At 47.0% G+C, this 27,277-nt stretch overlaps 1 protein-coding gene across 10 annotated transcripts in view; it reads right to left on the reverse strand.

Annotated features, from left to right (window-relative positions):
• NEK7 (NIMA related kinase 7) overlaps nt 1–12,467 on the reverse strand; it is a 120,467-nt gene extending 108,000 nt beyond the window's left edge. For 3 of the 10 annotated variants that reach the window (XR_012123010.1, XR_012123009.1, XM_073217202.1), the window contains exon 1: nt 12,233–12,463. The gene's annotated coding sequence lies outside the window, so the exon portion shown is untranslated. Of the gene's footprint in view, nt 1–10,448; nt 10,676–11,948; nt 12,213–12,232 lie in introns of those variants that run through there. The other 7 variants (XM_073217209.1, XM_073217203.1, XM_037004678.2 and 4 more) reach the window with 6 other exon arrangements.
• Nucleotides 12,468–27,277: the final 14,810 nt, after the last annotated feature.

Genomic DNA, 27,277 nt, shown 5'->3' on the forward strand with positions numbered 1-27,277 from the left:
TTATTTCCTTATTTAACTCAGTTCAATGTTTTCTTCATGAGATTATTAGACCATCAAAATGTAATTAATTCGGCAAATATATGAAATGTGCCTATAATGGGCAGAGACAGCCTGCTATTCCTTTACAGAAAGCCGGACCACTGGACTCGGTGAGCGGGCTGACCTCTGAGGAAGGGAACAAAGGGCACTCAGTGAGCAGCTCGGTGAATCGGCGTCACATCAGCTCAATCTAACTGCTGGTCCTGCTTTAAGCCCACATCCTGATCCACGAACTCAGCTCTTTGTCCCTTGCAGCTCAAGCCTCTAACGTAAATCAAATCACCACATTTGTCCCATATCTCCCATCCCCACCAAATTCACGTCTGGCATACCCCAGTTTTTTCCCAGTCCTGGTGTCCCATCTTGCCTTATTCTGAGATTTTTCAAAACTTAAAATTCATATTTCAGATTAAGCTCAGACTCTCAGGCAGCTCTCTGAACATACTGACAGTGGCCACTTACAGATCAGCCCCTTATCCACAGCACACAGCGAGGCTCCCTCGTCCCATGCTGATGGCCTTGCAGGGACATGTGCTGGCATTCACCCTAGACTTCCCTGGAACGGGCTGCTCGACTCTTCTGACGGTCTCTCGCTGCTGGGATCTGCCAGACCTCTGCCCACACCACCGCCAGGATGCACTCGCTTACCGTTCCCTGAGCAGCTACTTCTGACAAGAATGGTCCTGGGCCTTGCAGGAAACCCAGATACGTGCAGGACATGACTCACACCTTCCAGACACTCAGATTCCAGGGTCAGTCTTAAAGGCCCAAAGAAGCAAAAGGAAGATTTCCTTCTATTTCCCGTGTAACACAGGAGCAAAGCCTTAGTGGCTGAAAATTACTTTAATACAATGAGACTTAATCAATGGAGTTTAGAAAGCAGACATTAAAAACAATGAGAAGAGCACACAGATAAAGCAGAGAAGCCAGAAAAGGTAAAAAGTCTATCAAAAAATGGCAAGTGGTCAGATATGACTAAAATATAGGGGATATAAAGAAACTAAGTCCAGAAATGCAGATTGGGGTAAGGCTGAAAGCAGAGGTGTCAAGGTAAAGACATACATTAAAAATGGGTTAGCCAGGCAATAAGACACAGTATTTGGTCATTCCTAAGCTCCCATATTCTACAATTAATACAGACTGAAGTAGTCTAAAGCATAAAGCTAGATACGTGTTCAGGTTATTTGTTTACTCACTTTCAGCAACCCACCAACAACCCCCAGCTTTCTCTGTCTTCAACCTCTGAATTGGGCTGGGACCCAGCAGGAAAATGGGGAGAATAATAAAGGAATAGCCAAAGCAGCAGTACAAGGTGAACAGAATTGCAGAACCATTCATCTTACAGCTGCTGGAGATCTCCAGAGATCAAAGGGTCTGTCCCTCTGCTTTCAGGCAAGTACGCCTTCCAAGGTCAGAGAGCTCACCTTGAAGTCAAAGTCAGTCCAACATCCAATGTTGTGTGATAGAGTGAGTGGACCACCTGGCAAATGGCAAATGCAAATACCCCACTAAACAAGGAAGAAGAGGGGCATTTGGTCTCACTGGGGAAATACTGGCATTCAGAGGGTGACACACAAAGCCTGAGCAAGAAAGGCCCAGGAAGGGAGCACTGCCTTGTCGGGGACCCACACTGGAGACGGGGTCCCAGTGCCTGCCACTCGCCCCGGTCGGTACACCCTTACAGCAGCCAGTCGCTGCTCACCATTCTCGGGGCTCTCTCCTTGGCCCCTCAGCCCTTAGACTGAGTCCAGTGGGTGGTAATTTAGCCAGACCCTGCACTTGGCACCTGTAAAGATACAGAAACGAGCCTGGACTTAATCCGGGACTTCAAAGCCTTCTTTGTTAGGCTGACTCTTGTATTAAAAAAGAGAAAAAAGTGGGGGCAGGAATGGCCGTAAACACAAAAAGGACCTAGATTGATAAACTCCAAATCTCAAAAAAATCACTGACAGAATGTAGTTTTAAAGGAGCCAAGCAGGCTTTCTTGAATAAAGATCATAACGTGGCCTGTGTCTAATAAAAAGGCGAAGTTAGACTGAAGGCCCAGCTGCTTGTCATCAATGGAAAGAAGACAGCCATGGAAAAAGGAACAGGTCACTCATCGTGAAGCTCGTGAACACTTCCCAGCACTGCCAGACAGACCATGAAGTCTGGTGCAGCCGGGCCGGGGAGCAAGCCGAGCTAACTGCAGGCAGGAGAGGACGCAGGCAACGGCAACTACAGGAGACATCTGAGTGCGAGGTGAAGGACCTGCCGCTACGCAAAGAGCAAACGAGCTCAGGGCTAAGGGAAGTGGTGAGCTTTCACACCCCACTGGGGAAAACACTGCAGAAATGCCCGGAATGGTGCGAAGAGCACACAGCATGAAGTAGTGTGCTAACAAGGGGCCGTCTGAGGGGGTGGAGCTAAGGCCCACACACAGATGTACTGTCTTCTTTCACTAGTGTGAAGTGGAACTTTCTCTTCAGCTGTAACTCAGTTGTTATCTATGAAATATTGGCACTTCCTTATCTAATTTTAATTGATTTGTAACAGTGTTCAATGACACGTGTCCACATTGGCGTTGAAAACCAGTTACATATGCAAGAGGGGTCTGGTTCCTGGGCATGAACTGCTCCAAAGCGTTGCACACCCTCAGCTGGAGGTGAGGTCAGCAGTAGGAAAGGACTCCACTATAAATACATCAATAATTTTTAAAATTAAAAAACATTTTTGTAATGTTTATACGTGTTTGTAAGTGTGGCCTAAGAGGCCCCTGCATTAGAATCACTACTCATTTTAAATTTAGGTTCCCATCCAAACCAGTGCATAGAAATTATTTAGGGTACTTGTTTTTAAGTACCAATGCTCACACTTAACCAAAACAGAATCTCCTGACCCAGGCATTCTGAGGACAGTAGCTAAGAAACACAGTAATAAGACAAAGGCTTTGAAAACACACTTAGCTTGGTGACAGCAGAAAGACTGCCCATATGTTCTTGAACAGCTATACAAATTTTGTAAAAATTGTTTCCAATGTAGATGACTGGTTAGCCAGAGACGGGTAAGATTCCTCAAGGGAGGAACAACCTAAGACAGGCACAGTCGCAGGGGGGCCATCAGGTGAGAATTTGGGGATCAACAGAGGTGAGGCTCAGAACCTCACCCCCCCTGCTTTGAGAGAAATCTTCTGCATCCGTGGATGTCTTGCTGCCCTTGTCTAGCCTGGATTAATACTTAGTCCATAGGCACACACCTGATCATCTGATCATCTACATTTGCCTTCTTACAGCACTAAACTATGTTTTCTACCTTTATCTTGCATCTACCTACCACTTCAGCATTTTATTAAAAATAAAAATAATAATAATAATAGGAGAAATGTGGGATCAACATATAAATCAAGTACAAAAATCAAATGAATATTCATATTTGACCTGATGGTTTATAGGTCATATTGCATGATCAAAACCGAAAGTTTCTGTGATGAATGCCCTTGTACTGTTCACCATGTAAGAATTTATTCACTCTGTAAGAATTCGTTCACCATGTAAGAACTTGTTCGTTATGCTTCAGAAGATTGGAGACTGACGAGAATTAGGCTTGAGATGGATTAATGATTGTACATTGAGCATTGACCCCCCTATACTGAATTTTATTGTTGTTAACCATTTGATCAATAAATATGAGAGATGCCCTCTCAAAAAAAAAAAAAAAAAATTGTTTCCAATGTGCAAATAAACATAACTATTACAAGGAATCATGAAATAAATCCTTTATTTATAAGTCATTCTGCTCTGTAAGGTCGGATTTTCACTGCAGACAGAACATGTATAATAAAAAGATGAAAACCAGCCTCAAAGGAGTCATGGCTGCAGACGAAGAAAACGGAGCCAGTCATGATCTCTGAATCATGGTGACAGAGGAAGACATTAGAGGGAGACACTGGTCAGCGGGGGCGCCAAACACGGCAGGCATACGCACAAGCAGCTGGGGCATGTAAGTTATTTCCAGCACAACAGAACAGCATGAAGGCTGGTTCTTAGGAATCAGGGTGGCTGACATGAAGAAATACATATGTATTAAGCACTGGCCACATGGGCCTGCACCACCATGAGCCTTCCGGCCTTGGTATCCTACCCACTGCCTCTCAGGACTCCTACCTACGTCTGGCCTCCCAAAAGGCGGCTTCTTCTCTTTCAGTCCTGGCTTCATGAGGATCCAGCATGATACCTTAACGAGCCTCATTTTAGGGCAACAGCCACAGCTCACCACTCACAATCAGGCCTCGAATACCGGCTGACCTGAATCAAGGCCCTGATGAGCGCAGCCAGGGGATCTTCACAGTGAACACGGCGGCATCCCACGGGAGTGTGGGAGACACTGCGCCCCCACCAAGCTCCTCGCAAGGGAAGGCAGGTGCACGGGACCCGGGGAAGTGCAGACCTGCGAATTTCTACCCTCGGGTTTCAGCTCATTCTCACGGCAGGTGAAAAGGCCAGTTTAGACAATTTATAAAGTTTCCTTCCAGTTCTGAAAGTATTTCATTTAGTGCATCACGCACGCAGCTATGGTCTCCTCAAGGAAACTGTGGCATGGTACGGGTGAATGCAAACCTGGTTTTAGAACAACTGTTTTGTGGTACAATAGGGACTAACTGCAGATTACATATGGACAGGATAACGCCTTAGGTACAACTCCTGCACGACCTTAAAACATTCTGTTTTGGGCAAAAAGATTCTAAACAAAATCTTCTGTATGGTAAAGAGTCTAAAAGGAAAAGAACATACTTCCTTTGTTAAATTTCAAGCCTAAGTAAGAGTGATGACAGGTAAAGATGAGGTCACTAGGTGGCCCTCACACAGCATGACGGGAGTCCTCAGAGAGGGACACAGACAGACACAGGCCACAAGACGGGCAGGGGCGAGAGGGCCACAGACACACAGGCCACTTGATGGGCAGGGGCTGGAGGGACACAGACATAGCCATGTGATGGGCACAGGCGGGAGGGACGCATACAGGCCATGTGACAGAGGTGGGAGGGCCGCAGACACGCCGACCACAGGACTGGCAGGGGCGGGAGGGCCACAGTCAGAGTCCAGTGACAGAGGCGGTAGGGCCGCCGACAGGCCATGGAGGTGGGGTGGGGCGGGCGGGGCAGGCAGGGCCGCAGGCTCCCTGGAGCCTTCGCGGTGGTGGGGGCCCTGTAGACGTCTTCATTTCTTTTTCTATTAAGGTATGATTGATATACACTCTTATGAAGGTTTCACACAAAAAAACAATGTGGTTACTACACTGACCCATATTATCAAGTCCCACCCATACCCTAATGCAGTCACTGTCCGTCAGCGCAGCAAGTTGCCGGAGATCCACTATGTCCCTTCTCTGTGATACAGTGTTCTCCCCGTGACCCCCCACACCATGTGTACTAAACATGATGCCCCTCAGTCCCCTTCTCCCTCCCTCCCTCCCCACCTGCCATTCCCCACCCCTCCCCTTTGGTCACCAGTAGGTCATTCTTGGAGTCTCTGGGTCAGCTGCCATTTTGTTCCTTCAGTTTTTGCTTCGTTCTTATACTCCACATATGAGTGAAATCATTTGGTACTTGTCTTTCTCCGCCTGGCTTATGTCACTGAGCATAATACCCTCCAGCTCCATCCATGTTGTCGCAAATGGTAGGATTCGTTCTTTCTCATGCAGACGCCTTCATTTCTTACTCTGACCTTCACAGCTGTGAGCACACACTCCGTCGTCGTTTCAGACCACGCGGTTTGCGGTGATCTGTCGGGGCTGCCCCAGGACACATGTCCCGGGGGTGAGGGCCTGAGTCCAGAAGCCTCCACCGCCGGACCCGCAGCACTCCGGACCCTGCTCCGGGGCTCCCCGGACGGTAGCGCCCCCGCCCTGCGGCTGCGACGGGCCAGAGCGGCAGCCTGTGGGCCCGGCGGGCGGGGTTCCGGTCACAGAGGCGGCCTGGGACTGGCACCTGCTGGGGCACAAACGCGTCCAAACAACAAACAGCATCGAATACAACGTGATAAATGTCTTCCTACTGGACAAAAAGGATGATTAGGAAAGTAATGGGACAACTAATAAAACACATCTTTCCTCAACAGCTCATATTTTAAACACCGAGTCATAAAGTCACAAAGTGAAAGTTGAAAAGAATATGCCACTCAACAATCAAAATATTTGTCAAATGATTAGAACTTCACTTTAGATGTTGAAAATGTTAAAAAATGTTACTTTTCACTGAATACCTCACCCACCACCACAGATTTCTAAACGTGTTCTAATACCACAGACTGTGAAGAAAGCAAAACGTGAATTTGTAGGTTGACATAAGAAATTAAGAATAAAACATCAATTTTTTTGCATATAATCAATCTATTAATAAGCATGCTTCTTGTATAACATCTTTCATTTACCTGTATTTGTTAAATAACAAACCATGCCTAGAAATAAACTATCTGGAATAAGGACGTGCTATTTGCCTAAAATAAATTACCTACTGTGGAATCCTGGGTGTCTTTATAACAACATGGAAACATCACCTTCTTTTACTATTACAGTAGGTAGAGAGCCAGACACGAGCAGGGATGGGGCTGGGGACTCTGGCCAGTGTTTACATTGTCAGATGCTTGTTTATGTGTCAAATGTTCTGTGTAAACTGTTCTAGGATGTGCGGAGGGAGGGTACAGATCCCAGACCTGTCAAAGCTGCCTGCTTCCGACCTGGACACAAGTGGACCCCCACTTCACCGCAAAGCACATCACAGGCTCCTCAGCACACTGAAACCACTCCCCGCGCACCCCAACAGTTCCGGGCTGACCATCAGAGGACAAGAGGAGGGTGTCACCCTACTTCCCGGAAATCCCCTCCTATTCCCTGAGAACCCCGCCTATTCTGATGGATATTCCACCCCTGCTTAACCTCCACAAGGAGACCACCCAGCGACCCCGCAGTGCTGCCCCCCTCCGGAGCTGCCCTGCTCCTCCCGCGTGCGTGCTTTTATGTATCAAACTACTCTTAGCTTGTACCTGCTTGGCCTGCTCTGAATTCTTTTTCAGAGTGAAGAACCCTCTTCTGAGCTGAGGTCTCATCTAGCAGAGATCTCCCCGGACTGGATTTCCCAACAATTTTATTATAGGGTCCAAAAATTATGAAAGGTAATGGAAGATTGTAATTCCTTGCATTTTAGAAGCATAACAATTTTTCATGAACATATCTACTCAATTTTCCAAATCATAATATACTAAAGGATTTGTGGCTTTGTTATGGTTACAACCACAACAGAAATTATAGTAACTTGCCAGGTAAATATGAGAATATGAAGGAAATATTTTAGCAACAAAACAAAACAGATTTTTAAGTATACTGCAAGGAACATTTTTAATTTTGTCATTTTTGTATTTGTATTTAAGGACATATTTACAACTCCCACTCTTTTCTTGCAAAACAGAACCCCAAGCCTCTGATGGTTCTTCCTTCCTGAGGAATTAAGGATTACTACTGATCCCCCACCAAAATAGTCAGGAAGGCATTAACTCAAATGTAAGAACCACTAAGTTATGAATATGGAAATCACAGGGAAAAGGGGAAAGAGGATTCAGACAGGCAAGGCAGAAACGGCAGCAGAGCCAGATCTGAGCCTGTTCAGGCAGAGGGGCCAGGGCAGAGAGGGGTAAAGGCCTGTCAGCAGAAGAAACTGAGAACTGGAGGTACCTTTCCACAAAGAAGGTCCCAAGAACAGGAAAAGGGTGAAATGAAACTGACTCCTACCGAGCCTGTGACATATTTTCACAAAGATGTTTTTTCACTTACTTCTCAAGTCAGTCTAACTGGAGCTGAGAAAATTATAGTCCGAACAAATCAAGTAACTCAACCAAGGTCACACAGTAGGATAACAAACCTGGACCTTAGTCTTTTTCATGGCATGGTGAACACAGAAAATGGTAATAAGGGTCAGATAAAGAGAAGATGCTGGTTGTAGCTGGTGATCCCAGACCCCACTGACCACCCTAAGGGGTCAATACCGTGGTACGCCCACAACCCACTCCTGGCTAGGGCTGCAAAGATCTGTGTAATTTCAAAGCTGTTGCATTTTCCATTCCATTCCACTGCTTCTCAACAGCTGCACCCAGGCGCCCCCCACCCCACCAGGCCACCCAGGCCCTAACAGCAGGCCCTTCCCACAACACAGTATTTTTTTCTTACAAGAAAAAAGTCTTTTATAAAAGATTAAGTCCATTTTTCTTTAAAAGAAAAAACCCTGCCCACTCTCTTGCTCATGCCAGAAACTCCCTCTTAAAAACAAGCGCAGTCATTCCAGCAGGCTACAAATGAAAACTACTGGGTACAGAAACACACCAAAACTCACTCATATTAAAGTGCTATTAGTCAATCAAGCAAAGATAAATGTTTGACATCAGATTCCATCTCGTTTAGTAGGAAGCAAGCTGGAGAGGGTGCACACTTATTCAATGTCACAAGGGGATGGGGTACTCCCACGCAAAGGGTGGAAAACCCTGAGAAGGTGGGTAAATCTAAAAGAGATTCATATATTTATGAAGTGTCTGGGATGAGACACAAAATTTGGGAATGAATAAGTGGCCATCATTCTGAGGGGAATAGGGAAGATCAAGGGATTGTCACAGGCTCTAAGGACCAAAAAAATGCCATAAAACACAGCTGTGTAAGATCTACACCAACCCAAACATCAGTGGGCTAGAATTACACTTAAATCTGTATTTTCTGCTAGAGCAGGGAGGGCCTCCAGACTGTTTGTAAAGGTAAACTTTTATTTAAAGCAACACTCACCTGATGAGATAATGTTCACAGCTATAGTGGCTACAGCTATGCTAGAGACTGTCTGGCTCACAAAGCCAGAAATATTTACTATCTGGCTTTAGAGAGAAAGTTTGCAAACCCTTGTTCTATACAAAAGGAATCTAGAATGAAAAGTTGCTCTTAACTATTTACTTACACTGATTACCAACAGAAGACCAATGACAAGATTTATATTAGAAAGGTCTATTTCCATTAAGTAACAAAACATATTCCTAAGCCTTACAGACCAATTAAATAAGTTCTGTTCATTATACAGTTCTGATTAACACTCTGCATAGCTATGACAAAACAGCCCACTGCATATTACATAAATACATAAATTCATTATACATATAAATATGTAAGTTCATTATATATAAATAATATGGCAGAGCTGTTATTTTGAAAAAAGCTAAAAAAAGAGGTAATCCTACTCAAAAAAATTAAGGAATGCTTCACGATCATCTGCCCTCATTCCCACTGCTCACTAAAAACCATGAAATTCATGTCTTCTTTGGAAAGAAAAAATATTTTTAAAGATTTATAACACACAGAGACAAACTATAAACCATCGAGAGGAATCAGCAGTTTAGAAATCTTATAACTCTGAGAGTGAATGGTTCTACATTAGTTTTATGTAGAAGTATAAAATTTCTCAACTGCCATTACATCCGGCATATAAATATGATTACTTTCGGAGAACCAAATGTTTTCAACATTCCCTACAAAATTGGGAGGGGGAGGCATTAAAGTGAAACATTCAGAGGTATTAAGAAATACTTAAAACATCTTTTATGTATTTATAGAAATGCTGATAAACTGCTGAAAAGCAATTCAAAGAAATAGTAATCACACATGTCACTTCTAAGACGCCTTCAGGTATCACACTGCTGCCCTGTTGTATTTGTAATGCACTGAATACCTGCCCACCTACTACTGGGCGTACGCAGCTGAACAAATATTTTAACGTGAATGTACCTGGGAAGGTGGGCGGAGCAGTGTTTCGTGCAGCTGCAGCTACGCTGCACGTTTTTGTTTTTAAAATACCAAGCCTACGAAAAAAAGAAAAAGAATCGAAGGAAATAAAACGTAAAAGGAATGTGGGGGCTTACTACCTAATAAAACAACTTGATTTCCACTGCCTTAAATAATCAATGTTCTCTCCTCTCTAGATGCCCTGAGGGTGGCTACGCCGGTAATATTATAAAGGTGCGTTTTAAAACATGAGAGAATCCTAGGAAAAGTGCACGGTTCCAGGAAACACTGTAAATGACCAGACCCCTTATTTAAATGAAGAAATCTACATTTGAGTAAATGCACCACAGTTGAAAAGAAAAGACACTTATTTGCAATAAGTCAGGGCCCAAAAGTGAACTGCGACCCAGGAAGACGAAGGGGAGGCAAAGGAGGCCGACGCTCCTCCGCACTGACCACCGCGCGTCCGGCCACTCGCGCCTACGGCGCTGATGCCCCCCGCGGCCCCGGGTCAGCGCCGTCCGGCCGCCCGGGAAGGCTGGGCTGCCCGGCAGGACCCCGTGCGCGCTCGGGGCGCCCTCGCCCTGCACACCGGCGGGGCCCCTAATCGCGCTGACCACACGCACCTGCGATGGGCCTCAAGCGCGTAGGCTCGGGCCGCTGCTTGGCTCTCCTTCCCGGAGAGTTTCGGAGCAAAGCCCCCGAACAGCCACACTCTGCCGCCGCCGTTTCCGACCAACCTCGTTGGCCCAGCCCCGCAGAGAAAGGAGGCGGCGGGTCCGCGGCGCGCCGCCCGCAGGAAACCACGCGGGCCCGGGGGTCAGGGCCGGCGCCGGCCCTCAGACCGTCTTCCAGCCACGGCTCCCCGCCCGCTGCAGCCGGACCCGGGCAGGAAGTGCCGCCCCCAGAGCGGCGTCCCCGCTGCCATTGGCTGCGGAGCCCGTCAGTGCCGCGGGGCGGGACCTCGTGCAGGGGCGGGCCCTCGCGTGGGGGCGGAACCCCCGTGTGGGGGCGGGACCTCCCGCCCGAGAGCGGAACCCCAGGCACGCGCGGTGGGCGGCCTGCCTGCCCCCGCCGAGGTCCTTTCGCCGTATCGTTCGCCTGCCCTCCATCACTGTCCCCACAGCCTCTGCCCTCTGACTCCTCCGAGAGACCAGGTTTTCGGAGCCGCAGCTGCGCTCTCCACCTGCAGGCCCCGGGCCGGGAAGCGAAGAGGATGCTGCGGGTTCAGGGAGGAGGCAGCTGCGGCCTGGGTGCCCCAGGGCGGCGGGGACCCCTTCCTGGGAGCGCGATAACCGCACGCGTTTCATGTAACCGTCTCAAGCGCACTGGCCCTTATCGGGTCTCACAGCCACGACACGCGGGGCCCCTCAGCAAGAGTCGGACAACGCACTACAGTTTGCAGGGGCCTCGTTCAACTCGACACCACTTGCAGGGCCTGTCCGACTGTCCCAAACGTACCCAGAACTTTCTGGGTCAAAGCACTGCACCGTCTGCGACCACACCCGCGGTGGCTCTACAGAGCAGACCACACATGCCCTGCACTTGACACTGGCCCGCGGGCCGTGTGCACGTCCTGAAACGGCAGATTCCTTGGAGGAACAAGAGTGGCTCAGATTATGATGTAAACATTGCTCCACAAACTATGCGCATTTGATGATTTCAACTGCAGCCGAAGGAATGCGGTCGTCCCCGAGAACAAAAAAGCGAGTCTGACTCCGTTCCCGCAGCAGAGCTGCTCAGGGACGGGAGCACATCTACCCGTGAAACACGGTGATGTCCAGGATCTGTCCCCCGCTAGGTCGACGCCTCCGCGAGCGCGCGGCCTGCCAGCCCCCGCCCAGGGCCTCCAGCACGGGCACGGGGGCGGCCTGAGCCCCGCAGCGCCCCCGGCTGTCCTTCCCGGCGCGCCCGGGCCTGGGGTCGCCTCACTTCCCTCCTTCTCCTTCGGGCTCCCCTTCGTTTCTCTCTGGCTTTGGCCTCAATTTTCAACTTTTCCTTCTCTCCCAGTGACACTGTCACCGGCCCACGTGGGCAGCCGCCTAGCAATACCCCCGCCACCCCCGTCCGCCCGAGTCCCGCGGGAGCCGCCTCGACCCGCCGCCGCGACCCGCGCGGCCACACACCTACTCTCGCAGGGATCCGCGCTCCCCCGCGCCGCACAGCTCGGCCCGACCAATCCTCGGGGGACATGTGCCCGCCGCCGCCAATGGGCGCCCGCCGGGAGGCGGGAGGCGGGACTTCGCCGAAGTTGCTCGGGTCCCGAGATCAGAGACCTGTTGCCGCCGCCAGGGCCGCGGAGCCTCTTGGTTACGGCGGTGGCCTCGGCCAGCGTAGCTCGGGCCCCGCACGAAGTGCCCGCGACCACGATAAGCCCGCCCCGCTCCGCCCGGGAGCCGCAGCCACTCACCAGGAGGCCGGGAGCTTTCCGGGCTCCGGCCCGCGGCGGACGGGCGGGCGGCGCCGCAGAGAGGCCGGCGGGGCCCGAGGCTGCGGTGCGAGGCCCGGAGCTATCGGCACCTCGGCCGCGCCGCCCCGCGGGCGCTCCCGGCGCGGGTTCCCACCCTGCGCTCGGCCAGGCGGGTCGGAGCGAGCCTAGCGGCGGCCCGTCCGCCCCCAACTCCGCGCCTCCTCCCGCGGCGCCGCGATCAGGAGGGTAAACATCCCGGCGGCCCCGGGAGGGGCGGGGCGGAGGCGGCCACGCCCCCCGCGCCCAGCGTCCCCGCCGCACCCTCCCCGCGCTCCCGGCTCCCGCGCTCCACAGCACCCCACTGGGGCCTCCCCGGGCGTCGGGCACCTGTGGCCCGGCCCCGCGTTGTGCGGGCGCGTCCTGGGGTCCCCGTAGCCACGGTCCCCTCTTCGGGCCACCTGCCCTCCGAGCCCTTGGGCGGCCTTGGTTTTTCTTCACATATTTAAATGTCCCCACTTGCAGGCGGTGAACCGAACTGGGGATGTCCCCTTGCTTCTCGGTCACAGCGTGTTGACCCCTTTGTCTTTTACTAGGCGGTCTAAACCTCTGCGCTAAGCGAGCCTTGCCTTTAAGGGTCCAGCATAGAGGCCAACGGCCTTTAGGACATTCCCGAAAGGTGAACTAATGGTCTGGCACCGGGAATCTCGGGGGGATATAGGTGTTACACAGAGCGTATATATTACATATGTGATCACACATATCCCAGAACCCTGGTACAGGAACTGCAAAAGAATGTTTTGAATCCAGCTGCCTTACTACAGGAAGCGCACGCGCGCTTCTGGGGGCGCAGCTAGGACCCGGCAGGGGGTCGACCACGCCTTGATTCTAGTCTCAGCTCAGAGATCAGAGACCTTTCACCTCTCCAAGAATCAGTCTGTTTGTAAAAGGATGATAGTTATAATACCTATCTCTAGGACTGCGGATAGAATTAAGTGAGATGATTCTATCACTCCCAGGTCTTTCACGAGTTGGATTTCCCTGCCGAGGAGACTGGAACCAAGAATGAGAAGATTATGGCTCAAATACGTGAAAAACATTGAAGGTACTGGGAGTTCAGATTTGGGAAGTTTATTTTAAAATATCAAGAGGAAATGTTGGTTTCATCCGTGGAGGATGATTTAATAAAAAATATGTTTGGCTCTATTCTAAGGAATGAAAATACAAATGAACCATGATACAAAGTCCCGCTCTCATGGAGCTTCCATGGTAGGTAGAAAAGGTGATAATAATAAGCCAATAAATACACAGTACGTTAGGTGGTGATTCACACAGCAACAGGCAGGGGAGGAGACACGGGTCCAGAGGACGCGTTCTGAGGTGTGTTTACCCCGAAGGCCTCCCGAGCACAGACCTGAAGGAAGTGAGAAAACGGGGCACGTGTCAGGGCGTCTCCCAGGGAAGGAACAACAGGCGGAAAGACCTGCCCGGGAGTGGGCGCGCATGTTTGACGGGTAGCCAGGGGCTCAAGAGTACTGAAAACCCAGTGGACAAAGGGAGAGAACTAAGACAAAAATCACGAGAGGAGACGGGGACGAACGTAGAACCCTGTGACGTCTAGAATTCACTGGGAACGAAATGGAGAGCCCTTGGAGGAACGACCCCGTCGGGCTTGGACTGAGCGGGCCCCGCAGCACCGCTCAGAAGAGAACCGGGCAGGGACGACGGGCAGCAGACTGTTGAGTGGTCAGCTGCAGGGCACTGCCGTCGGGGGCCATCGCAGAGCACAGGAGGAGCTAAGAGTGGTCCGATTCCAGATACATTTTGAAAGAGCCAAAAAGATCTGCCAGCGGATTGGACGTGCGGCCGGAAAGGAGGCAAGCGTAAAGCCCATGAGGCCGGCATCTGAACCAGGTCACCCTGTCAGTCAGACCGGAATCAGTCAGGTGGGCGCAGTGTCGCTTGAGACACACACAGGCACACCTGTGCCCAGGGTGGAGGCATTTCAACCTGACACGCACGTGAGGCATGATTAAGGGTTTCGGAGGTTTTTTTAAACCATCTTTTCCACTACCTTTCAGAAAATGTAGATAATCAATAAAGCAGCCCAATTTAAAGAAACCAGATTTATCTACAGATATTTCGTTAGCATAAAGAAAACGTATATACCTTATGGACACTGACTGAGAGGCAGGGATCAAAACGAGCTCCAGAAGCCCCAGTGGCCACAGAGACTTTGGGTGCCGGAATCATCCGCGCGGGTCCCATTCCTTCACCTTCAACGACGGCAGAGCCGCGGCGAACCAGTGGTGCTTGAAGGTCGTGAAGACCACCAGAGCTCAAGCCACTGCACTTTCTCTCTCGATTTTTTCCCCTATGGTCCTGCCCCTGGCCTTTTCCTGGAGCAAATGCTAATGAAAAACAAGGAGGTGCTGTCAGAGAGGGTCCCGGGCCCAGGGACTTTTAGGGCAGAGCCCAGCTTTCACCACTTTTCTCTTCATCTCCACACCAAGATTGCTCGAAAAATGCTTGTTTGGCTCCATGAATCACGTTAATTACAGGTCTTTATATGAGCTACTTGGTGTTCATACCTAATTACCATGTAATACATGCCATTAGCTATGAGATTAACTTTGCTGTAAATGATATTTGATGATTCCACTTAAACCTGTCAGCTGATACCAAGTCTTCTTGTTTCGTTATTCCATAGAGCTTTGTTGGCCCCCACACAATTAAAAATTAAAATCAGAGGTAGTATTGATTATCCAAACCATTTTTTTAATCCCTAGGCTAACGCAGGCCAGATGGTACACAGCAGGTTCAATGTAAAAGCAACTTCCCCGTAAGGAGAGAAGCTCGCTAGAAAAATGTGTTCCTGTCAAAGGATGGTGAAGTAATATTAAAAAATAATTCTCCTTTGGAAAAGAGCCTAGCCACTGGGGTAGACCAGAAAGGTCTAGTTGTCTTGACTCAGGCATAGTGCTGGCAACAGGTGTACTTAAAAAACTACTAGTGATCCTGGCAACCGCTGAATTTGGCAGCCGACCGGTGATGAGGCTCAGCCAAGCCACTGAAATGTCTGGACTAAGCTGGGCAGAAGAGGAAGTCAAAGTGCTGACTGCAGACAGCCAAGGGAGATCACTTTTCTCTGGCCCTGGCTGTCACCATCTGGCATCAGAAAGTAAATCTTTTCTTGCTTTGAAAACACTTGTGTAAAATATTAAAAAGCAGCCTTTTCACCTTGGTGGCCTATCGCATTTAATTCTTAACACATCACACCAATGAGTGTCCTATTACAACAATAAGTTGAGCCTTAATTTTTTCTCCTCACATCAAATCTCTGGAATTCAAAATCACAGAAAGACAACCCTGCTGTGTCCCAATTATCTGATCATGGTATTTTAAGAGTACAGTTCACAGTTAAAAGTTGTGGCACGTTGAGGGTGGCTTTTTCCCAGCTATTTTTGTAGTAGTGAAACTGAGGAGATATTCAGTACAATATATATTTTTTTTTTAGGTAGGGAAACTTGATACTTTATCTTGGTTGCAAAACAAAAAAGAAACAGTGCAACTAGCAGCTTATGTTTATATGACGATTTCCTCTGTCAGCAGAATCCAACAATCCGCGCTTCGTGTCGCTCAGTGTGAAAGCCAGACGGCGGATATGCAAGGGGCAGTAAGTCAAAGCGAAGAAGGAAATATATTCAGAAATCATTTCCCTCTGCACACTGTGTACCCCGTCCTTGATGTGGGCCGAGTTGGGGGTAATTTCGCTGGTTGCTCACAAATCCCTCTCCATCATCCATGCCGACAGAGAGCTCTGGTGATAGGGCAGTCAGATCCCAAAGAGAATTCAAAGAAGTGCAGGTTTCCTAGACTATTTTGTGTGCGTGCTTCTGCCCTGGAAGAGGGGTGGTACCGTGTGATTTCACCAGGGTGAATGGGAAGACCCGAGCTCTGTCTCCCCCTGTGCCTTCTGACTCAAGTCCTCTTCTGCGCTCCTCACTTGAGTGCTGGGATGCACCAGGTCCATTCAGGTCTGAGCAATAAAGGAAATGTCTATTTCCCAAATAAGAAAGACAATGGACGATAAGTATTTCTGTCTACTTTTAGTATTTCCTCACAGCTAAAGTGAGAGGCTACTCTGAGGCTGCAGATCCCCCGTGCACCGCCGCTAACGAGGTAGCACAGGAGCGAAAAGCTGCGTTCGGGCAGTTTTCATCTTCCGAGCCCTCTTTTCTCATACTTAAGCTTTTAACGCTTAAAACATACATCTCCCCCAATCTTTTCATTCAGCCGTTCTATTCAACGTCAGATGTGCACTTTAAAAGTACCTAGGTGATTATTTCTTCAGCATTTTTCAATTGCACTGTTAATGTTCCATCTATTTGTAAATACAAGATGTGAGTAAAACCAGACTTGGAATCATGCCACATCAAACTCAAAGATATCCTGAGGGCATATGTCGTCAAAGCACGGTCTTCACAACAGCAAACCTCGTTTCATTAAGAACAGGCTTAACCTTCCCCAGAATTCAGCCACCGAATTCAAAAAAACCCAAACTACAGAGTCATTTTATTTTGTTAATCAATCTGTTGTATGAGGTTTCCTGTGAAAAACCTAGCGTTATATAGAGTAAGGGATGCTTGGAACAACAGTGCCCAGAATAAAACAGTGTCATTTCCAAAGCTTAAGAATTTGGGGGCAACGATTAGAAATGGGCTTAAAAACTTGATGAAGTGCCCGTGTTTAGAGTCAGGGCAAGAACTTTAAAATTCGTAGGCCATCAACTACTGCAGAGGGCATGCCAATATTTACCTATAGGCTTATGGGATAATCTGTTCTTTGAAAGAAGGGGCAAACAGTACGCAGCACCCATGGAAACCGCAAACAGTTCAAACTCGACAATATTTTTTGTTACATTTGCCCATCAGTGTTATTTATTGCTATATAACAGGTTTATTTAATCTGTAGAACTTTTAAATTATTTTTAAAAGTTGCTAATTTATAAAAGTTAGTTATTTTTAAAGGTTTTTAAAATTTTTTAATCTTTATATATATGTAAAAACAGCAAATTTAAAAGGCAATTTTAAAGCATATAGACACATAAACACACACACACACACACACACACTGTGTAGTCTGTCAGACAAAGAATGCAGCTGTTTAAAATTCTGTTTCATTTGTCCTTCCCCTGCGTCCCTTACCACACCCCAAGACGGCACTAGCAAAAGGAAGACTCGCCGTCCTCCTTGATAGGAAAGGGACAGTAATAAAATGACCTAAAATGGAACACGAAAAACTTATAAAAGACATGGCCTAGAATTAACTGTGAGAAGTTCCTGACTTTGCAGGATAGATTCTCCAATATCCTTCTCTAGTGAAATTCTAAAGTGGAATTTAGCTCATCTCTCTGGCCTGGTTTAAATACCACCTGTCCAAAAGCAAGAAGATGAGCCAGAGTCACATGATCTCACCTGTTATCAGCTCACGTGAATCACAGGACGCGTGGGTATGAGCTGATCAGCAGTCCTGCCCCAGGGAAACGCGGAAGTCGGCCAGGTTTATCCCAGCCCCACGCGTGCCCGCACTACTGAGCTTTGTCCTCATTTACCATCACGGGTTAACGCGCAAGTTTTAGTTCTGTAGTTTTGAGATTAATAAGCATTACTGTGTGTCACTATACTTATTTTTCTATCAGAATCTTGTAATTAATACACAGGCGTGTCATTCCTCTGGTTCCTAAACGCTTTTTATCTTTGGCAAATGAGTTGCACCGTAGGCCTCCTAGAGCACCTTGTGGGGATGAGCAGGCTGAAGAGAACAGAGGCTAAGGTGCTCTACGCGGGGATACAAGGGGGACCCGCTGCAGACCCGGCAGCCCAGGACGGCTTCTTGGATGACACGGCACCTAAAGGTGAGATCTGAAGGACATAAAGGAGCCGGGGGGCAAAGCCCCCCACCGAGGCCCAACGGCCCACATGGAAGAAAAGCACACAGCTCACAGACCTGGATTCTAGAAATGCCAACTCAATGGCTTCATTTTTATCATTGAGAAACGGTCAAATTACTACTGGTGTGGTAAATAAAGTTTCCATCTGTGAAAAGGGAATGGGAAACATCTCCTACCGAAGGAACCTCAGCATCGCAGCATCGCAGCATCGCAGCATCGCAGCATCGCAGCATCGCGCCCGGGCTTGGGTCCCTCTTTCCCGCTCTGCCCCTGCCCCTGCCCTCCTCTCCTCCCCGCCCCGCACACTCCTTCCTTCCTCCTCCTTCCCTTCCTCGCTCATTTACTGAAGGTCTTCCTTGCACTAAGACGTTACTGGACTCCACAAACGCAACATCTCATTGTTTCTATGACGCTTATTTTACATTTAACATCTGTGAGGTTTTGCACTGCATCTCATATACAATGATATCTTAAAATTAATGAACTAGGACACCCATGGTGCATAACAATGACTCTCTGTTCTAAAAGAAACAAAATATTTTAATCAAAATCTGAGTACAAAATGAAAATTATAAGTAGGTGGTATACAAGGATTAGTGAAGAAGGCACTAAAAAATCTTTCCACTTATTTCTTTGCAAAGTCTATTTAGAATATTTACTTTGCAATTTAGTGTTTGCTATTTACATTGTTTTAATAAGTTTAGAAATCTGAAAATTACAGAAAAATAATTTTGTCTAGACCTCAAAAAGCATTATCTGGTATTGGCCATTATTAATGGAACACCTGTCACCACCAAGTGGCTTTGCAGCTTAATTGCAGGAGGAAAGAAGGAGGGATGGAGGGAGGGAGGGAAAAAGAGACAGTAGCCAAGCAGACTGCTGGGTCGTAGCAAGTAGGGAAACTGAGTCTGGTTATAACCTCACATTTCCAACAGAGGAATTGAGAAAGAGTAACAAATGCCCAGAACAGGTAAGAGCAACAAGCACTTGTGGCTCCAGGTAGCTCAATGAACGCAGGCCCCAAAACTTTTGCTCAGACCCTTAAGAATAGACTATAATCCCAACATTTCCAAGTTTCTCCTAAACTGTGGAATAGGGGGAGGCTTCCTGAAAAGTCCCCAGAAGGAAAGCAGTGCTAAGAAGTGGGAGAAGACAGACTCCTGCCCCTGGATTCAGCCCTGCCTGACTTCCCACTCACACACGTCAATACCCTGCTTGCCAGTTTAAATAAAGTTTCCCTCCCTGTGGTTTAAGGAGTCTCAGCCAGTGTTGCTCATAGCGTACATCCATCCCGGGAGGATCAGTGCTGGGGCCCTGAAAACCTTCCTCCAGGAAAGAGGGCGGTGAGCACGGGGGCGCGCCATGGGCCCTCCCTGCTGCGTCTGAGGGCTCCGCGCCTCCCGTGGGCCTCTCTGGGCTTGAGTGTTGCCTGCCGACTGCAACAGGCCGACTCAGGACGGAGCAGCCGGTCCTCCTGCAGGAGCTCCCAGGCAGCCTATGAACTTGGAATCAGCTCTAAGACTTAAGACTTTCGGAACAGGACCTGGGGAGGCCAAGACCTGGGTATCGTAATCCCTTCCAAAATCAAAAGCCACAGAGAAACTACACCCTATGGGGTGACATCACATCTGGCCGGGGCCACAGACCCACGCAGAAAGATATCTTAGATTTTTATAGCACATTCAGATTCTTCCCTAGAGGTTACATTTACTGCCTTCTCTGCTACTAAATACCGTGACTGAGTCAGGGACTCTGTCTTGCTTTCTGGAGCCGATTCACGGCCATCTGGCACACTCTTCCGGTCTCAGCCTCCTCATGCTAGAATAGGCTTACTGATCTTTAATGCAATTAGCTGTTATGAACTTGAATGGGATAGAGTCCAATTAATAGTTGTGTTATACTAAAAGAGAAAATCTACATATTGGATTTCCCCAGTTTTAAATTCATGGAGATTATTTTTTACTTTATAAAATAGTTTGAACTCATTCATCTAATATTTCATTTTTTAATGGTACTGTATTGAGCTATGATCAATACGGTAAAATGCACAAATATTAATTGTACAGAAGGGTGACTTTTGACAAATATCTACACCTGCATAACCAAAATCCACCCTTTATCACTCCAGAAAGTTCCTTCATGCCCTCTCCCGCTCACGCTCATTCAGGTCATCAGCCCCAGGTGAGGGTTACCTGGATTTGCTCTGTAAATGGGATCATGCAGTAAGTACACCCCCACTGGCAATGCGGGGTTCCCATCGCTCCATAAACATTTAGGATCTTCAGCCTTTTCATTTTTGGCCACTCTAACGGGTGCGTTTTTAATTTAATATTTCTTTTTATCCCTCAATTCATCATGTTTTATCATTAAACTCATCCCCTCCAATTGTTACACCAAGTCATTAACTCAATGAATTCTAATCATATTTCAAATTCTAAATTCATGGGTGAATATTTCCTTTTAAATACTGTCTGCAATGTAAACCATTTCAGGAAGGACCCTTTAAGATGCTGTAAACTAAACCATGGTTTCTAGACCAAAAGTTTTACTTTAAATAAGAGAGAGACTCAGATACATTGCAGCACTGCACATGCACATGTAAGCTGGTCGGATGGGTGTGAAAGGCATGCATTCGATCACAGTGGGGGGCAGGGAATCCTGGCTATACCGGACCCCATGTACAGATATTCTGATTCAATTGGTTTAAGGGGAGTCCTTGATAACTGGTGTGTTTAAAAATCTCTCCATGTGAACTAAATGTTCAGCCTAGATGAAGAACCATTAGTAATTAATACATATTGAGTTCTTACAATGGCTAGAGCTCTGGATTTCATATTCCAGGAGACATAAAGGAGAATAAGACATATAAAGAATTCACAATAATGTGAGTTCTTAAAGCACCATAAAGCCCGCCGCTCTCCATCACGTGCTTGTGGAGCTGGCACTGGGCCAGAAGCTTCTCTGGGTACTGGTGGGATGCACGTGGACCACAGTGTTGTTCATGTGAAGCCATCATAAGATTATATATCAATGACACTTGAATAAAAAAAAAAGGATATAACTGGATTACATTTGAAATCTTATAGTATTATTGAACCATTTTTTAGTTTGTTATAGAGGCCTTAAAAAAAAAAAGGAGATTCTGATTTCTTTTTAAAGGAACCAAATGGGACATGGTCTTTAAAGAATTATAAAAATCTTCAGTATTATTCATTGGTAAGAATGCTGACTAGAATTCAGAAGATAAATAAAAATGATTCCAAGTTGGCTTTTGTTTTAAAACTCTATGAGAGAAACAGTTCTCTGAAAACACCAGTGACATGTAATTTTCTCAATCATAACATTGTGTTTTCTGAGGTACACTCAGTTTACAGTGAAGGGTAGTTATTAAATTTGAGCTTAGCTGGCCTCTCACCTATGTCCAGTTTAACTTTATAGGGAGCTCTCATGGCTCTTTTCAACTTCCTAGCTTTCTCTGAGTTTATATTTGCACAGCATGTACTTCATATAAATCTGATCCATGTAAAAATCTGGTGTTCTCCCACAAAAGTGAGACATACTTAGAAAAGCAAGTTGAGAGCTCTTTGCCTGTGGAGTCTTTAGATCTATCTCATTAAAAATAATTAAAATAAAGTTTGTATTTTGAAATTGACAAAAATGTAAATGCAGTGAAATCCTTTAATATGTTAAGGTTGCATCAAGATGATTATGAGGCATTAATATTTCCACAAGAAGGAAATAAAACTTTCTCATATCACTAACCAAGTAGATGGTTCTTAATGTATGTTTAATAAAATAATGAGTCAAAAATTGTAATTCCCAAGGATTTTATGTCAATATTTGTCTGCTCAGAATTCACCAGAGTGTCTACAGAATGATTCCACGTAATAACTACCTTCTCTGCTCACGTAGATTCCACCACTGGCCGGTGGCTTAAAACCAAGGCTGTCTTCTCTGAATCATTCATGAGGAAGGACAATAAACAAGGAGGAACAGTTAGCTCGGAAAGGTTTTACTGTGAATATTTCTGAGAATTACAGTAGGTCAAAATAGTTAAAAGTGTTAAGACTAATTTTACTCTTATTAAAATAGGCTGTACTCTTTTTCCTTTTTAAACTAAACCAAGTTTCTTTCTCCATTCATTTCAGTCATTCATCATCATGACAGCATTTCCAGAACTAGGAGAACCGATCACACACGCTCCCCTGAGGCAGGTGGGGATACAGCTCATTATTTGGCAAGTAGGACAGATTGAGGAGAGATGTGGCTTCCTCGTTCCCCAGCCAGTCAGTGGGTGCTCACTGTTTTCCCTGGTAGATTATGACCAAGTAAAAGCAGTGTTTTAGAAAGTCATTAAAAGAGCAATCTGAAGGAATGTGATATACTGGGATAGAGTTATTACACATTTGTTATCAAAATGGCATTCTACATAACAGACTAGAGATGGGGCTGCAAATTTCAGTGGAAACAACTGAGATGAACTGATATTAGTATTCAAAGGATAAATCTGACTCCCCACAATTAGATTTCTAGTGTCAAAAATTGAGTTTCAGTTACGCACAAAAGTCTGTAACATCTTCATTGACTAATTTTCAGGTCCTGTTCTCCCACTTTCATACATGTTATATATTCTGTGCATATTTTTGAGTTGCCAAGAAAAAAATCATCTTTAGGATATTTGGCTGATAGGTCTTATGCCACATAAAAATACCTAGAAAGGCAATTTTGAGTCACTGTTTTGCCTAGCCAAATGCAGCAATATTATTCTACATGTTCCCCTCAGAGCAGCACACATACAATTCACAATCTGTAGCGTCATCTGTAAATATTTCTGTGGCAAACTTCTCAGCTCATGAATCATCTATTCCCATATTTGGGACCCACAGCAGTCAAATCAGAGACTAGGAGCATAAGAATAAGTGTAATGCTGAGATCTGACAGAGCTAAGAGGTGGGCACATGTGTATTCATTCTTTGCTTGAAATTCATCAGAATAAACATACAAATTTTGTTTGAAGGAATATTGAAGTTACTTCAACATTTTTATCATGATTTTTACTCCTGTTTGAGTCTGTTGGGGCTGTTATAACAAAGCACCACAGACTGGGTGGCTTGCAAACCACAGAAATGTATTTCTCACAGTTCTGAGGCTGGAAGTCTGAGGTCAGGGTGCTGGCATGGGGGAGAACCCTCCTGCTGGTTGCGCACTCTGACCTTGTCTCCTCACATGGCTGGGAAGAGAGAGCTCCAAGCCGCCTCCTTATAAGGGCACCAATCCTATCTGAAGGCTGAATCCCACGACCGCAGCCTAACCTGATTACCTGCCAGGACTCCACCTCCAGATACCCTCCCACTGGGGACCAGGCTTTATACAGGAACTTGGGGGGACACAAACCTTCAGCCCATGCCAACTTTTCACTGTCAATTCTATCTCCAACTAATAAAGAAAATGTAATGAATTTTTAGTTGTGTATTTAAAATTTTTAGACACTGTATTTTCCTTGTCAGTTGAGTATATTAAAAATGTGATCAGTGTTTGCCAAAGTGATATATGCCTATGATTTTTAAAAAGCAAAAAATTCAGAAAGGGTTAAAATGACAGGCCACCCCACAGCCTCTCCTCCTGGTCCTGTTCTGCAGACACAACCATGTTTACACGTTCCTGCTTTTAGCTCTGTAGGCCGTTGCCACCACAATTCTGAATGACATAAGCCTGTGTTTCCCGTTGGTCAGTTTTAGGGTCTATCTACCAGCTTTCTGCTCTGATAAACAAGAATTTAGGTCAAGTAACTCCCCCAATTCTTCCCCAGAATTACTCATTCACTGACCAATGGCTTCTTATATTTCCATTCCAGGGAGATTTTCTGAGTGCCTGGATACATCAGTTAATAGAGGAGACACAATTACTGCCTTTCTTGAGAAAATAAACACCGTAACTAAGTTAAATATATGTAAGATGTTAGCTCTAATCACAGTGATTAGAGATAGAGAGAAAAGGTAAAATGGCCGGGCAGATAGGGTGCGACAGGCGTCCTGAGAGCAGGAAGAATCTTCCCAGCGGGAGAAGCCGCCGAGAACGTAGCGGGGGAGGGGACACGGAGGGGCAGGGGAGGGCCACAGGCCACGAGGGGCCCGGCGGGCGCTGGGAGGCCCCGGCGTCCTCTGAGCCGTCAGTGAGGTCTGCACAGTTGTAAGTGGAGATATAACAGGACCTTTCTTACGTCTTGAAAGGATCCCTCTGTCTGCTCAGTTTCAATGTTCTGTAAAGAATGAAGCTATTTTAGTAATTTAGGGCAGAGACTGCGGTAGCTGGGATGGAGATATGAGCAGTAGAGGCATTAAGGGGGAGTCGTTTTCTGTTGTACTTTGAAGCTTAGAGCCAAATAATTTCCTACTGAATTGGATTCAGGTTGTAAGACAAAGAGAAGAATAAACGATAATGCAGTGAGTTTACTTTGTCTTTAAATCATTCTTGTACTTTAAATAATATACTTTTATGTATTGTTCCATCAATGTAGTAGACATCGATCAACCGCTTTTTCCACCAACCTTTGGAAGAGCACATTTAGGGAAAACCCAGTGTTGTGACTCCTTCCTCTCTGTTACACGAGTCAGAAGCCAAGTCCCACGCACTTGTGTCCATGACAGAACGAGGTGGCCTAGTTTCTGCCAGTCAGACGCGCCTGTCTGAGTCTCACTTATCTGTGGACAACATGAGGGAGAAAAACGGCCTTCCCTGGACTCCGTTCTGTGGGTGTGTGGGAGGCCACGGGCACCCGTGGTGGGCGAGGCTGCAGCTTCAGGGGCCGTTTTCTCTAGTGTTCAGGGGTCACACTAGGGTTTTTATCATCAATCCTGTTCTGCAACATGTTTTGGAGTATTACTCTTCAAACAGCCTTGAGCCTGTTTTATGTTTTGCCCTCCCAAAGCTAAACGGTCATTGTGAGCTTTCCTATCTAATAGTAACAATCTCCTTCCTGCTTAGTGAAGCCAAAGCCACCTTCCGTCGCCTGCGTCTAACGCCCTAGAAAAATACCAGCACCCGGAGCCCAAAGCCGTCGTCTTCTCGTGCCTCCCTGGAAGGCGAGGGGGCCGGGGGCCTGGCTCTCCCCCTCCCTGTGGCCTGCAGTCCTCTAGCCTGAAACTTGCAGAGAATCGGGGTTCATTTACATTTGGTTCTGTGACTATAACTCTACTGTGCTTCGTCTACAAGTTAATTCTAGAAGCTAAGAACCAGTGAACAAGCTTTATGCTGGGCCATGAAAATCCTGCTGCTTCAGATCCAGCTCGCGCGGCTTCAGTGTCCTGCACACCGTGTCCACTTACCCTGGAGCGCCTCGCCGCCTCTGTCTGCCTCTCGTACCATCAGCGTGTTTCGTTCCTCCGATCGCCCAACACCTGCAGGCTGGGAGTGCGATCCCATCTCTGAATTCTGTGCTTTTCCCTAGGAGCGTCTAAAGTCGTCCATCCTCTGGCCCCAGTCAGGGCTGTTGTCGCCTAAACCTGCCCGACAGCTAATTCCAACCTTTCTTTCCTCACTTCTCTTTGTCACAGTCACTAATCCCTGCATCCCTGTGCCCACCCCATAGCCACCAATCTTTGTTTTCAATTCCACTTTTAGGAGTACATCCTTGAATAACTTCCTAAGAAAGGTAACGTAAAAGATAATTTTCTAAATCCTTGTATGTCTGAAAAGATGTTCTTGTCTTGCTCTTCTGATTGGTTGGGGTTTTTTTCTGAATACAGGAATATGGGCTATAAACAATTTTCCTTGGAGATTTTAAGGCATTATTCAATTACCTTTTCAGCATCAATAGTCTGGTGCCTTGTGATTCTCATTCTTTTGAATGTGACTTCCTTTTTCCTCTAACAGTCATTCTGTGAGGTAGGAGTTCTTACTGTCCCTGTCTTATTGAAGGGACAGTGAGGGTTCGGAAAAGAAGAAGAGAAAAGGAACCTCCTAAGATTGCACAAATAGAAAAGCCGGAGCCAGAAACCACGCCAGGCAGGCCTACTCTCCAGTCTGTTCTCGCCACCCCCTCGGGCACCGCGCACTCTGGAGCTGGTGTCAGTTCACGCCCTTGAGGGACTTGCGAGGACAGAGAGGCGGCTTGTCCTGAACTGCTCCCAAACCGTGACCAGCGTGGCTGCAGAGACAGGTGCCAGGAGGCGAGGCATGGCCGGAAGGTGGCGCGGTTGAAAAGACACAGTATTTTGTACTTATTTGGTACTTTTTTTGGAGTATAGTTTATATGTGATATTATACTGGTTTCAGATGAACGGCTTAGTGCTTCATCAGTTGTATACATTCCTCACTGTTCACCGTACGTGAGATTTCCCAGTATTATGAGCTATATTCCTTATGCTCTACTTCCATCCCATGACTAAATTATTTCACAATTTGAAATTTGTACCTCTTTTCCCCCATCACCTATTTGATCATAAGGCCAAAGAAAAGCCACCAGAAGATTCTAAGCAGAAGACTTACAAGTTATGATTGACAAGTAATAGTCACAATGCCTCACATCAAACGCCCCTTGAACTCGGTGTTGCCAGATGCACTGAGCGCTTTTCTGTTCTCAGTTTACCCAGACTTTTAGCAGGATGTCCTCTCTCGTTTTTCGCTCCTGTAACACCTCATTCCCTGGCTCTTCTCCCCTCTCTCTGACAGTCCTTTCAGTCCCCTCTGCTGGCCCCTCTGCCATTATTCAGGGTCCCAGTGCATTACCCAAACCCCTCTGCTGTGCTCCAGATTTACATATACAAGCGTCTACTAGAATGTACTGGAGGCATCTCAGAACTGGCATACCCCAAATGACATTTTTGATTGCTTCCTTAAACTAATTCCTTTCCCCATCGTCCACGGTTTTCAAATACTCTCTCCCTTACTTCGTACAACCAACCCATCAGAGCCTGTCGACCAAACTCACAAGACGTTTCAAGAATTCACCCACTTCTCATCCCGCCCTTGTCTTGGCCCGAGCCTCCATCATGTCCCATCCCTGCAGCTCTCAGATGTCACAGTGCCTCCTGCAAGCCGTGTCCTCGCAGGGGTCAACGAGCCTTGAGCCATGAGTCTTTGCCTGTGACTTCCCC

This window comes from Manis javanica, chromosome 11, assembly GCF_040802235.1.
Source record: "Manis javanica isolate MJ-LG chromosome 11, MJ_LKY, whole genome shotgun sequence".
NCBI classification, from domain to species: domain Eukaryota; kingdom Metazoa; phylum Chordata; class Mammalia; order Pholidota; family Manidae; genus Manis; species Manis javanica.